The sequence below is a fragment of the Ischnura elegans genome, chromosome 7 (genome assembly GCF_921293095.1).
Source record: "Ischnura elegans chromosome 7, ioIscEleg1.1, whole genome shotgun sequence".
Taxonomy (NCBI): Eukaryota; Metazoa; Arthropoda; class Insecta; order Odonata; family Coenagrionidae; genus Ischnura; species Ischnura elegans.
The window spans coordinates 5,975,190-5,990,263 of record NC_060252.1 but is presented as its reverse complement, the minus strand read 5'-3'; positions in this window follow the sequence as shown (position 1 = coordinate 5,990,263).

Genomic DNA, 15,074 nt, shown 5'->3' with positions numbered 1-15,074 from the left:
TCTCACTTGAGAAAGATGGGCTGCGTCCCATCGAAAATTTGTAAAAACAACCTTTCCCCGTAAGTTCCTCACTTTTATTTTATTTTTCGTTTTTCTGTCAATTTCTAAGTTTTTTTGTGTGCCCACCCTAGGGCAAGAAGAAGTTCCTTTACATTATTTATATATATATATATATATATATAGTATAGATACCTTTTTCTAAACTTATACGCAACCAAACATCTACAAATGAGGTACCAAAATTCACAGAATTTATCAGAGAAAAACATAATAATTATCAGAAAATAATTTTAAAAAACTGTACATATTCCTGACGTTAACGGCACACAAACTGATACATTTGTTCATTTGCATTCAAGTCTCCTGTTGATACCTACGTAAGTATGAGTCATCATGTGCGTTTAACAGAGGATGGTGTAAATATACTTACAATGTTGTGTTTAAAGAGGTCGTCTGACCTCAATTTGTACATTCCAATTAAATTTGTGCATAAGACCCTGCCTTTTTTTCTACATTTTAAAATTAGAAAAACGCCTATCCCTCTGTGGACCTGCATTGAAAAGAGCGGGGGAAGCCCGCTGGGAGCGGGGGAAGCACGCTCGTAAGAAATTATAACGGCAGCGATATAACACATAAATAGATCAGATGACTAGTAGCGTGGCCTACTAACTTCTGTAAAACTTAATGCATGTTTCTTAATTTTATTATTATTTCTAACAGCATATGGTAATATAATTTGTTAGTATGCGTGACGTTTTATGGACCGTGTGGTGTGCATGTGGGAGTCAAATTGCATGCTGCAAGCTGGTGATTGATCACCCCCTGCCAAACACCCTAGAGGTGGCCCGCAGGGTATTATGGACATGTAGATGTAGATAACTTGAAAAAAAACGTATTTCCGTCGTCTAACGGAGATCAAGACTTATTGGGAGTAGTGATGGTGTCCAAACCCCCATTGATTTTTTTTTGTAAATCGTTCACAAGTGTCCCCCCACCCCAATAATGAACCCCCTCAAAATTCACTCCCTCTCGAAATGAACGCCCCTGAAAACATTTACAGCCATGGAAGGGGGGGAAGGCAGATTCCAGCGTTGCATTCGTACTCCGCAGATTTTGTTAAAAACTAAGAGATCGGCAGTCATGAGGCAGGCACTATTCCAAGCGCTTAGAGATATACTGAGACGCAGTGGAAATCCTCCATTCTTAATATCGCCCGACCCAAGTTTCAATGCCATTTTGAGGCCCTGGAAAGGCAGTCGAATCCCGGTTCGGTAAACAAAAATGAATTGAAGTCGGAGTGATTCACCGTGATTCACTGTGACAGTAGCAGATACCGAAAAAACTCAGGGAGGGGGGCCGCAAAAGATTCCTTGAGTTACCTTTACTTTTCTCGTAATAAAATATAATCAAGTCACATGAAAAGTTTAAGAAGTTTTTTATTTAAGTGGTTCAAAAGATTTCTCAAATTGTTCTTTTAAGACAGTGTGAAACACGAAATTTTAGAATGATTTATTTTAATGACTCTTCCTTTGACTTCCCTTTTATCTAAGTTTTGAGGATTTGGTAAAATGTTAACCAACATTTCCTCTTGCCTAAGTTTAGTTTTACTTTTAAAACTCATTTAGGGTTCATTGTTAACTAAATAAATTATTATTTCGCGTAGAAAAATCAAGTCTACGTCAAAAAATTATCCATCGAAGATAATTTTCTGACGTCACGCACACCTGCCTTGAGGGTCACCGCTTCTCAGTCACCCCTTATCCTGGCGCATCGGTCTCATGTGATCCACTTTAGAGCTGCAACTTTTTCTTTTTGGCGAAATACGATCATGCTTTCCACGTTTGTCGCACCACTTATGATAAAATAAATCTATGGAGAAAAATAAGAATCAATAAGTACATACTTTAAGTTTTAAATCCAAAACTAAAGGAGATGCTTTATTAAACCTAAAGTAGGGTAATCAATTTTACGCTTAAAAAACAGGCATTTTTTCTAAATATAGCACTATAAATAGCACTTGGAAGGGGAATTTTTAATGTTCCGTTTGGTACGAAACGCGCCGCCATAATTTCTATTTATCAATCTCATAGATTAAGTCTATCTTCACCGGATCCTAAATGCTCACCATGTAATGGCCGGACGAGTGAAAAGTAGCACTTATAATTCACCTTTTCCCCGAGGACCTTCCAACAACGTGCTAGACGAATACTGGCTTCTTCACGGCACTGGCACTAATATTTCACATGAGTGCTCCCCACGTTGGGTTTGGGGCTATTCTATCTGATAGGACATCCTAGGCTCCACCCTGTCCATTTGCCTTCTCATCCTGGCCTTGGACAGTTACCCTCCACCCCTTTTTTTTCTCTATGGTCTCCCTAGGCCATTTGCCCATTCATAGGATTCTCACACTTTCCTAGGCTAAAGACATAGGATTCCTGACAGGCTACGACCCTCGACCCAATCTATGCTCCTTAATCCTGACTAATCGACCCACCGTCGACGGAAATCGGAAAAAGCCGGCCAAAATTGTCTCTTACAAAGAGACCCCCTAAAAAGATACCAGCTGAGATCTGTGTACCTTCTTTACTCTCCCATACCTAACCCCCAGGATTCTAGTGCGAAAACAGGAGTTATATGACACCGCGGTGAGAAAACCTTTAACAGGCTTAAAGGAGTATTTCCAGGGGGACTTCTTCTGACTTATTCAAAACGTACATCATCCTCTCAGTTCTACTTGGGCTATAGTGATGGAAAGTTGAGTTCCCTTGAGTGCTCAGAATTTGTTGAAGTGTTTTAAATTAGCTTGTGAACAGCAGGGGTGCAGCAAGGAATTAATGTTGGAAGGGGAGGGTTTAGGTGCAACTAATACCGGGGTGTGTGGGGGGTATGGAATACCCACCAGGATAAGCGGTAGGTGCGAGATTAATAAATTACCGAATTTTAAGATAAATGGTTCAAAATAGTGAGTTTTACGGCTTTCTGAGGGGATATGTTATTAATCATTACACTATTCTATTAGTAATATCAATCCAATAAAGTAAAATGGATTAAACTTAAAAATTTCTCTGAGCTCTGGGGGGGGGGGGTTTATTCCCCCCCTTCGCTGCGCCAATGGTGAAGGGTGCAAATGATTTTTCCGTCATTAACTGGCGTTCGTCAGCGGTAATTTATTTTGGCTGCACGCCTGACCATTCTATGAGGTATGCCAAGCGTTTACTTTTTTCAACATTTTCATCGCCACGTCTGTTTTTTACCAATATTTCTACTCGTGCTGCGAAAGATATTTATTAGATAACTCATTCCTATGATACGCGTTCTTCCCCGTGCACTTAGTAGGACATTAGCTAACCTCGGCTTCTATCAATTTGAAATCTATTTTTTAATTTTATATAGACTCCTTAAGTCATCCTATAAAAATTGCCTCCTCACTTGGTTACACGTCAAGACGTGCATAACCTATGGAAATCGGAGAAAAAATCATTGACCCCGAGAAAAATTGCTAGATTATTTATCTAGGAGACTGAACTTAAGACACAACCCAGACGCTCCGAAATATCTTAGTGATTTCCTGACAAAACGCAACCAAATTGCCATACCTTAAGAAATAGGCAGAGATATCCCGAAGCAATTAAGGATTTTTTTGTCGCTACAAAAATTGGCTCGCACACATCTTAAAATTTCCGGAATCTGTCTTTCAGTAGTCTCCCGGTACTTCTACAGGAGCCGGTTTGCATTTTTGTAAAATTGTATTCTTTTCAAATTGATTGATTCATTACTATCCTACCTTTAGCCCTATATGTATATACAATATTTATATTTCATTAGCCAGGCACTCTCGAGTGGCCAAGAAAAGAAAAGGGTAGTTTCCTTCATCAAAGAAAACGAAAGGCATTGATTGCGATCCGTTACCCACAATTAGTGCTTTCATGATATACAAATTATTTGGTTTTAGAAATCCCACTTTAAACGAATGTTAACGGTCAATTTTATCCTCATTTGAAAAAGGCCACATTGGCGCCCATGCGATACCACTCGAAGTGACGTCACAGGGACCTAGTTTCTACACGAGTAGATAGGATTTTTACATCGTCTGAGATTACCAATGCATGCATGAGGCACAGAGCTCAGGGAAACATGCCTTAATAATCACCTATTAAAACTGGCCAAGGTCGGAAAGTTTCCTTCGTTTGATAAGGTATTAATAATCCTTATTTAAGCCAAGCGCTACCAGCTAGCATGGTACTCTGCTACGTACTAGCATCCTGCGTCGTATCAGCGCTCAAAGGCTCGCCCCAAGGTCACCTCGCTTGCGGCAGCGGGAACCAGAACGACGTCACACGGAGATTTCCCGGCATTCATACTTAGCCGTCGCGTTTTCGCGCGCTTGAAAATGTTCAGTTTTCATTAAATCGCGAAAAATAGATATCGTCATTTAAAAATCTAAATTCGTGAAATACGTACTCCAGGGGTAATAATCTTTCGATTTAGGCAATAAAAAAATAATAGGAAGCCACCCTATTTTTCGATTCGATTTCGATTCGTTACCCACCATTAGTGTATCCATAATGTATAAATTATTTGGTTTTAGATATCCCAGTTTAGACGAATGTTAATATGTAGTCAATTTTAACCTCATTTGAAAACGGCCAGATTGGCGCCCATGCGATGCCACACCACGTGTCGGCACAGGGACCTAGGGACCGAGTAGATGGGAGTTTTAAATCGTCTGAGATTACCAATGCATGCATGAGGCACAGAGCTCAGGGAAAAATTTCTTAATAATTACCTATTAAATTGCCCATGGTCGCAAAGCTTCCTTCGTTTGATGGGTATTAATAATCATTATTTAAGCCAAGTGCTACCTGCTAGCAGGGTACTCTACGCTACCGCCATTGACCGCCATGCTGGGCAGCAAGCAGCCTGCATCGTAGCGGCGTTCATAGCCTCGCAACCAGGTTGTCTCACACAGCAGCAGCCAGACGTCACACGGGCTTTTCCCAGCATAAATGCTTAGCCGTCGTGTTTTCGCGCGTTTGAAAATTTTCACTTTTCATTAAATCGCGAAAAATAGGTATCATCATTTAAAACTCTAAAAGCGTGAAATACGTACTCCAGGAGTAATAATCTTTCAATTTAGGCAATAAAAAAACTTCCCTATCGCACCCTTCAAATGCAGGCCCGTGTTGGACCCCCTCTTAGGGCGGTGGACGGCCGTGGCCAGAGGGCGCCAGCACTATACAGGGACGGATATTCCGGAGGGCGACGAATATTTCCAGGGCGCACCGGGATACGTCACGGTGTCCCGGCGGCCCAGCTCAAGTGTTACATCACGTAGAAGAAAAATTAAAACTTTAAAAACTTCTTTTTTTACGACTGAGCTTGCTCTCGCGGCATCTGTGAGTTTTAAAGAGAAGGGAGACAGTGGCGCAGCGAGGGTGGGGGGGGGGGTTTGGGGGATAAACCCCCCCCCCCCCCCGAGTTCAGAGATTTTTTTAAGTTTAATCCATTTTGCTTAATTGATTTGATATTACCAATAGAATAGCGTAGGGAGTAATAAAATACCCCTCAGAAAGCCGTAAAACTCACCGTTTTGAACCATTTATCTTAAAATTCCGCAATTTACTAATCTCGCACCTACCACTTATCCTGGTGGGTATACCATACCCCACACACCCCGGTATTAGTTGCACTTAAACCTCCCCCAGCCTTAATTCTTAGCTGCGCCCCTGAAGGGAGATACTTCAACAGCACTGCTTAGAGAGAGAAATAACAACGAAGACCCCTAATCGGGCTAAGAGAGTTCTTTCCAAGAGGAAGATAAGTAAAAAGGTCCACGCTGAGATGGCAGTGGAGGAGGCACTGTCATTGATAATGTTTCCTCTGAGTTGACCAAGAGTCAATATAGCTCTCTCTGTAGGACAGCTCAGGGCCAATTACGCCACAGACGCAGTGTACGCCATTTTGTAACTGCACAGTAAGATTTTATCGAAGATATTCGTTAATATTACGGAAATTAAAAGAAAAAAATACCACAATAACAGCTTATAGTTTTTTATTCCTTAAGAATCCACAATTAACTTCACCGTCCAGTGGTGTACCGAGGGGGGGGTTTGGGGGATAAACCACCCCCCCCCCCCAACACTCAGAGAAATTTTTAAGTTTAATCCATTTTAGTTCATTGGATTCATATTACTAATGGAATAGTGTAAGGATTAATAAAATATCCCTTATAAAGCCGTAAAACTCTCCATTTTGAACCGTTTATCTTAAAATTCCGCAGTTTATTAATCTCGCAGCTACTGCTTATCCTGGTGGGTATTTCATACCCCCACACACCCCAGTATTAGTCGCATCTAAACCCCCCCAGCCTTAATTCCTAGCTGCGCCCCTGTCACCGTCTACTTCAGTTGGAAGATTTTAAGAGAAAATCGAAAGCAGGCGTTTTTATTGAAATTTGCTCGTATTTGAGACTCTGTATCAATAACAGGCAAGAATAATATCAATTCAGGTCCATTTTCATAAATTTCAATCATTTTCAAGTTAACATGCGAAATTTCAAATTTATAACTCAAAAAAAGCCATTTTGTAATTTTGGCCACCATTTCTGATTTCCACCCACTGTGCGTTAGGCTGGTGCGAAAAAACTCAAGTTACAAATTTCGTGTCGTAATAGCGCGGAAAAGTTGCGATACGTTAGTACAAGAAAAACAAAAAAAGAATTAATAAAATCGGACGTCATCTTCCGATCCCGCAAAGCACCTGAAAAAATGACGAAAATGAAAAAAAAATGTTTTTTTTTTCGTTGTAAAAAAATGAAATAAAATTAATATCTTTTAACGCCACAGCAAAAAATGGTTACAAACAGCATAGGTTATTATTAATATATGCATATTTATGGTTTTTAACTGTTATTACCGATCGCACCAGATCATTAAAAATGTATAAATTTTGCAATTTTGCCGGTTTTTCAGAGTTGTGTAATAATTACTTAAGGTAATATTTTAGGCTAAAATACATATTTGATTATGCAGCTCTTCCTTTGTTTATATATGATTTAATTATATTTAAACAATCCAGAACTCACCGCGGATAGGTGGCTGCACTTTGAGTTCTACCCACACCCTCCATCCATCCAACTAATGAGGGTTACTGCTATTTATAATATTAAAATTTTTTGTCCTTCTTTTAAATTTTAGCTTGTGAAAACTACTTTGTACTGCGATTTTGTGGTGAAGTCGGGCATAATGGACCTTGATTTGAATATAGCCCTAATAAATCCATCTCTGGATCGATAGCCACAAAGCTTAAGGGATGCCTCTGTTACCAATTTCACACACGGCTCCATTGCTTGCCTGTACGTGATGTAGGAAGTTATAATATCCCAATCTTGTTTATCACCAGATTCAATGAAGGAAGCTATTTCTTCATTAGCAATTATTCTCATAAGAAGAAGTTGAGTAGATAGTTTGACTACATTGGGTGCTTTCCATTCATGTGACTCACGAGTCGACTTGTGTCGACTCACGGAAACTGTTTAAAACTCTCCTATTCCTGTGCGTTACCGTTTGTTGACTTGTGTCACAACAGTCGGCGACACACACAGAATGGAACACGAAAACCGCGACCCAAGTCGACTTGTGTCAATGAATGGAAAGCACCTATTCCAGGCAATCAATTCTATACAGTCATTTATTTCGAAGTTCATGGCAGGAGTAATGAAGTTTACGATAGGTTTGCTTTTAGTTAAGTCTGTCTGGCCTTAAATACTCTTTTTAGCCCTAGCTCTCTAATGTGCCTTCTGTAATCAAAAACCATCGCCATCAATACGTTCTCTGCGTGGTCAAATTTAGAGTTCCATTCAATTACAGGGAAAACTACTTTCTTTTAATATTCAGGTATGTATCGAGAGCAGGTTTCCATTGCTCTGTCCACACGAGTCATCGAGCATGTGAAATTGGTCCAGGATCATGGTTTGGTAAGTCATTTGGAAATTCAGCACTTGTGATTGCTTGTCTAATGTCAATAAGGTATCTTTTGTCCTTGCTCAAAATTTATCTATCAACTTGTAGAATTTCACATTGAATTGCTTGGAAATGCAGAATTGGAAGCTTTCCATAACCATTCAGATTAGTCCAATTGGCCCACTAAATGATTTTTGGCCACTTGTTTCACCATCTAAATACTGAAAAATATAACAAAAGTAATTCAATGAAATGAAGTAAACCAACTGCCCACTGCAGCGAAGGTCCAATGTTTCCTACGAGCTTTCTGATAGTGCACCTTTCCATCTAATGTTGATGTTCGTGCCATCACAGCAAACTAACCCTAAGTACTCTAATGATACTCCTTGATCAGAGAGATAAGATAATATGGAGACCACTATATCTTTAGCAGACCCGGAGCTTGGAGAAACATGACTCAAATACACAAAATCCGGTTCTTTTATTAGAGACTGGTGATCCGCTTTAACTGTCCGGCAGTACTCTTTCAATTCAATCATTTCTATTACTATGGTATTGTATATCCTTCCGTCAAAGTATAGACTATGTAGCTCACCTAGATCAAGATGGATTTGCTGTATATCGCTAATAATATTTCTCTTTTCCCTTCTAATTCTACATCAGTCAATGAACTTAGAAGTATATTCTTCAGTTATAACACCATTGTCTACAAATACACTTGATGCTATAGCAGCAGCTGCACGGTGAGATACCCCGTATTGATCACAATGAAAAGCTGTAGTTTATAAATTTACCCTAATTTGCCATGGTGATTTATATTTTTTTGGGTGTACTAGGCATGTGATCTTCCTGGTCAACAAATTTCTCCTTGATTGTTGAACTTTGCGTTGCGTCATTTAAAACCTCAACATCTTCACTTTCGGTTTCAATAGGGTTAACATGCTGCCTTTTTAAGGTGCAATTTTGCCTTTCAATTCTAGTGGCCAGTTTTATTGTCATTTTGATCTAAAGGACTATTTAAAACTTCGCAAAAATTATCCTCAAGTAATTATTACAAAACTCTGAAAAACCGGCAAAATTGCAAAATTTATACATTTTTAATGATCTGGTGTGATCAGTAATAACAGTTTAAAACCATAAATATGCATATATTAATAATAAACTATGCTATTTGTAACCATTTTTTGTTGTTGCGTTAAAAGATATTAATTTTATTTCATTTTTTTACAACAAAAAAAAAACAATTTCTTTCATTTTTGTCATTTTTTCAGGTGCTTTGCGGGATCGGAAGATGACGTCCGATTTTAATAATTCTTTTTTTGTTTTTCTTGTACTAACGTATCGCAACTTTTCCGCGCTATTACGACACGAAATTTGTAACTTGAGTTTTTTCGCACCACCCTACTGTGCGTCCCCTAGATTCCTTGGCCCCACTAGGCCACTCAAAGACCCTCTCCATATCCCTCACCCTTTGGTGTAGGGGGCAAGGTTGCCATGTAAGAAAGGGAAACGCCCACGTCGTCACATGTCAAAAGGGTTCCCTTAAGAAAGAAGCCAGAAGGGACGACGAATGTTAAGGACCCAAAGGAGGAATCTTTTGTTTTAGGTGATATATTAATGATTGCCATTTTTTACAGTCTTCTAGATGCTACTACCTCCCCCTAATAAGTCACTTCTCCGTGGATCCACCAAGATAGCAGGCGGCTTTTTTCTATTCACTATGGCTCACACCCTTCCGAATGCTGTTTCTCTCACCTACGCTCTTTGCTCTTCTCCCAACCATGGACCAATCCGTTTCCTTTTAATCAGCTGCTCCGTGGTCCCGTTGGCCTCCTAATACATTCTTACGTTTATCACCCTACCCTGGGCTCTCTCGCTTGTAGCAAGAAAATTCCTTTTGCCGGCCTCTTCTCTGACATTGTGTTGTCCATTCGCACGCAGCTGAAAACCATGGATTCCATTGACTCAGCTATTTATTTTGTTTGCTGAAAGTTGAATTCGTCATTAATCACTGGTGGACTTTCTGAAATAAAACTACACTTCGACCTTAGCACTCTCCTAGTTTCTAGACTGCATGCCTGGCAAGTAATTCCGATTAAGGCAGGGATGAGTGCTGTGTGAATGCCAGGTGTGCCATCACCCTGTGCCACACACCCTGGTGGTGGCTTGCACGGTACCTCGAAGATGTGGATGACCTCTTTTGCACCCCACCTTGAAGCGCATCCAGCTCCTCATCCTCCCCCACATCCAGGGACGGATTCAGCATCAAAGTTGGGAGAGACGTGACCGTGATATGTGCAATACCCCCTCCGCTAGAGGCCTGCTTTCATTTTGTGATAAATGACTGCATACTTGTAGTACATGTACTGCAAAATCTACTCAGGTAAGTACTCATAGAAAATATACTTGAAGTACAGGTAGGTGCAGCCTGTAGGTCACTGCAAGGGATTATTCTAATAATTCTAAATATTGCATCAATGACAAAGAAAAAATCGAGGATACCTCTTGAAATGCAATTCAAATAACTGCAATTATCTTTATACTGTACATAACTGGGAAGAAATATTATTTAAAATAATTGAACATAAAAAATAATTTTTAGAGTTTGACATCATATTCACCTTTGCATAATTGTAAACATTCATCTGATTTATATTTTCATATTTTACACATAGTTGGTGACGATGCCAGAATGGCCTTTCTTGAAACTCAAATTTGGGGAATCGCATAAAATGTATGGTGAAAATCTTGTGAAATATGAGCTGCAGATGACAAATGCTTTCTTTCTGCCCAAGTACCTCACCCATCTAGAACAGATTCTTGAAGCCCCAATCCTTCCTTCTTGGTGCACACTTCAAAATTCACTGGCAGTGCTGACTGCACTGCCATGCATCGGAACGACATACAGTTCTGCCACTGAAGCTAAAGCAGTATATCTGGAGTGAGCAACCAGCTGCTGTCGGCCATGACATGGTAATTGCAACAATGACTTTCGAAGTCAAGTGAATGAACCAGAAGTATTCCAGAAAACTTGAAATTGATGGAATAATGCATGAAATTGTGGAAAAGATTTACTTATATAAATTTTAAGATCGCTATCTTCCAAAAGAAATAAAAATATAAGCACACACAGAAATGCCACTGGCAAAATGGTTTCAAAAGAAAAGTTTCCCATCTATAAAAAGAATATAAAAAAAATGATGAAAGCAAGCCAAAGATGGTTGGAACCATACACATCCGAAATGAATGTATGAATTTATTGAGTATCCTATTTGAATTACTGAATCAATGTAGTTATTCATACCAGTGTACACCAGGGGCGCCGACTTATAAAAAATATTGGGGGGGCCCATATCGGAGGTCTTTCCCCGGGAAGAGGTTAAATTCAAAGTGTGTCGCAGCACCAAAACATTACCATGATTCACACCACTTCATTCAGTTAACCTACTTAACCTTATAATTATTTGTTTCAACACTCATTGTTAAATAGGTAACTATCGTCAAACATGGGAAATAAAAATTACGAATATATTTTTGTGATTTCACAAAGCATAATATAACTTAATTATTTTCTTGAATTATTGAGGGGGCTCCGCCCCCCAAAACGAATCTTTGAGGGGGCTCGGGCCCCCTCAGGCCCCATGGAGTCGGCGCCACTGGTGTACACATAAGCCTACACCTTCTTGGAAAATAGAATAAATGATGTATCTAAAGTTAATGTTTAAAGATCCCTCTCTCTATACTTAACGGGAAGTAGCTTTTGACAATTAGATCCCACATAAACGATGATATGCACGAAATTAATTTGTTACTCCATCAACCATTACTAATTGCTATCATTCAGTTTCTGAGTGTTGAGCATAATAGGCAATGGTTACTCCCAGGTGAGATATTTATGTGGTTGAGTTGACTTGATATTTATTTTATGGTTGGAGACTAGCAAAATTATTTTGTTCTACCGATAATATTACTTCCTCACAAGAGGAGTCATATGACTCCTCTTGTGAGGAAGATCATTTTCTGAAGGACCTGGACTATGATAAAGATCTTTATCTCCTGAATAACCAATATCTCACTGAAAATTTATGTGGGTCTATGAGCTCTTTGCCTCAGCAATAGACTTTTCTCAAGCGAGCTGAGCCTTCATTCTCATGGCAATTTTTCATTTAAATTTTCAATTTCAAGCACAATGTCAACTAGAGATTCACAATTTCCTGTTCTTTTAATGCTTTGTCACAAAAAATCATATTTCTTTAGGCTTTAAAAGATTAGTAGGAGTAATTCAGGAGCTGAATTGGCATTGTCAAAGTGAAGACATTATGGTCACATGTAGATCTATTTCACACTGTAAACAGAATTCATTAAGTAGTAATGGAATATATATTAACTTTGACTGGACCAGTGATTCATAGAGAAGATGACAAAGCTGGCCAACTGACCATCAGCCCCAAAGAAAATAATAATTACCAGTTGCTAAATAGTCTATAATCAATATCGACTTTTAAATAGTAGATATTCTAATACTATTAGTTATTCTAATATTAATTATTATTCTTAACAAACCTTTCAATGCCTTTTCCACTTCTTCTTTAGTGGTAGTGATGAGGCAATTCTCACCAGGTTCATTTATTATAAGTTGCACCTTCAACATCAAGAGCACAAAAACTTAACAAAATACACTGCCGATTAAAAATTTTATCGCTTCTTGCATGCTTACTGCCACTACTGCAGCGCTTGGCACGCAATGGCCACAGTATATTCCACAGCAGGGAATGTCATTAGTTGACTGACGTCATTGGTTCCTGCACCATACTGCCCATTGATTTAGAATGGTTTGGCAACAGTGTCAGTACCTAAATCAATCCCCAACCCACTTTCATTCATTTGGCTATATAAACAACTCTTATAAATGATGTGAGACTGGTAGAGTGAATAATATAGTGGGGGAAATTATCTAGCTGTCCCTCTTTTTAATAGGATTAATTACCACCATTTGAACTCACATACCATTGATATGAGTCACTGTGCTGTTTAAAATGACTGCAATGGAGGTTTCTGCTTCATAAAAGCCTCAATCACACCATTTCCATTTTTTTCTATTCCTTTGGTGAGACAGCTCTAGTGATCTCTCCAATGATGTCATAAAAATGACCATTGCTCACGATTATCTTTTGTGATGGCTCCATCACTTGGCAAATCCCTTTTTCCATCTCTGAAATCATCCCTGGCACAATCTTTCAGCCAATCAGAACCCACGGCCACTGATATTGACTGAAATGCCACGCGAGGCTTTGGATGGAATGACAGCTGTGAACAGTCGGCACTTGAGAAAAAGAAGTGGGAAAAGGTACTGCAGAATGACGGCATGATTCAGAAAATGATAGTTCGAGTGATCACTCAGGGGCAATAGTTCATTAATCTAGGAGATTGTTGACGTAAGCCCAGACATAGGGAAACTCCAACCGTCGGTCACAAGCTGGATCAGGGAAAAACTCCACAAACAAGAAATCAGCACACCAGAAAAAAATTGCCAAAAATAATTTAAGTTATTTTTGTTCAATATCTATTCGAAAGTAGAGTATTCAAAATCAGAACTATTACAGAAAACAACGATGATAACTAATGATCCCATAGGAAACATTACCAAACTAAATACCAGCAGTATAATTTTTCTAAAATCGGCCATGTCCCACTAGCCGTCTGTCCAACAAGAGCGCCCAAGCAGAAGAGAGCTTGGCTATTCCACCACGAGACAGGATTGAGGGGAGGGGTTTTTCCAAGGAGCGGAGGGGTAGTGAGGGCGATGTTCTATCAGCTGCGTCACTGCCCCTGTTGACAGGCTGCTCCGCAAAACATCATCCCTGGGTTGGAGTGAACAGCATACAAGCCAGAATTTTCCCCTCAAACTTCTGGGTTGGAGACATCAGTCGAATCAGAGGGATATTCATTGGAACACAAGGAAGGGAGAGACATAGTGGGGTGAGGTGTTGGAGGGAGAGAGAGTTGTGATAGGACTATGGTAATACTTCTCACTCCAAACTGCATACTAGGGACTCACCACCCATTTCCCCTTGATTGCCAAGGAGTAAGTACTCCTCCGCAGTAGTCCTATATAAGTCTTGCATAGCAGGTAGGCTGGTTCGGTGCTGTTTCCGGAGACAGGATTTCCCGGAGACAGGAGTTTCCGAGACTTAGAGTCTCCGAGCCTTTGAGTCGAAAAAGCCTTTGCGCGAAAAGTCCTTAGCGGGAGAAGTTCTGCGGATAAGTTCGGAGGAATTTCTGGGGGGGTACCAGGAATTTTGGGGGGTTGGGAACACTAAAAAATGCCACAACTCTTTCGGTCCCTGAAGAACTATCGCTCAAGCAATCACTCTGAGGGATGAATAAACAATTGCGTGATTCAGGGTTAGGCAGCATTGTGTCCATTCCATACTTGAAGATGCCGCCAAAGCAGCCACTCACTTCAAGACCAATGAACATTCAAAATCAGTTAACTTCTATTCCAAGTTGTATTCAATGGTGTTCGGCGAGATGTTGAGGAACATATTACAATGATAACTGAAAATGAAAAACTTTGTGTATGTCCACAGTATTTATTATTGTACTACGTGCTTCAGCAAAGGTGATTCGCTGAAACGCGTTGTACAATAATAAATACTGTGGACATACACAAAGTTTTTCATTTTCAGTTATCATTCTATTCCAAGTGCTCATACAATTTTATTAAGCCATAATACAAAAGTGTTTATAAAATGTTGTTGATTTTTTAGAAGTACGATCAGGGGCTTTCCTGCCCTATTTTATCTTGGAATGCTATAACGGTTTTACCAAAATTTAATCAGCTTTCTCAAAATGCTATGATACTTTTTTTTGGGCAACGCTTAAGTTCATAACGTTTGTAAAAAATTGTAGTTTTTACAATAACTGTGTTAAATAGTGCTTTATTTCTACAGTTCTTCATAAATGTCGCAATAAAATGGTCTGTATGCCAATAGAATTTGTTCACTTTTGGCACATGAAGGGGAAATTGAATTGTAGTAGGCTGAGGCCCCAAAATAAATAACTGGCTGGCTTTGTGCCTACAATACTGCATGAAGTTCTTTTTTAAATCTT